We start from the raw sequence: 259 nt of genomic DNA on the forward strand, positions 1-259 counted from the left end.
AATAACATGATTGATTCCAACGCTCTTTGCCAAGTACAAATCTCTACTCTCATTAATTTTGGGGCGTTTTATTCAATTTTATAGCATTGTAAAACAAAGTGAAGTGTTTTTGAAATAGTATTGAGTAAAAGTTGATATATTCCAGTCTGTGATTATCATCAACATCCATTCCTTTAATTTTAGTCTCAATAATTCCTAATTTCTGCTTTTCCAACTCAAAAAATAGGTATAATTTCCTATAAATGAGGTTTATTGACCA

General features: G+C 29.0%; 1 protein-coding gene across 1 annotated transcript in view; it reads left to right on the forward strand.

Moving 5' to 3' along the window:
• The window catches only part of afdna (afadin, adherens junction formation factor a), a 137,030-nt gene that overhangs the window by 54,095 nt on the left and 82,676 nt on the right, over positions 1-259 (forward strand).

This window comes from Etheostoma spectabile, chromosome 18 (assembly GCF_008692095.1).
Source record: "Etheostoma spectabile isolate EspeVRDwgs_2016 chromosome 18, UIUC_Espe_1.0, whole genome shotgun sequence".
Lineage (NCBI taxonomy): Eukaryota > Metazoa > Chordata > Actinopteri > Perciformes > Percidae > Etheostoma > Etheostoma spectabile.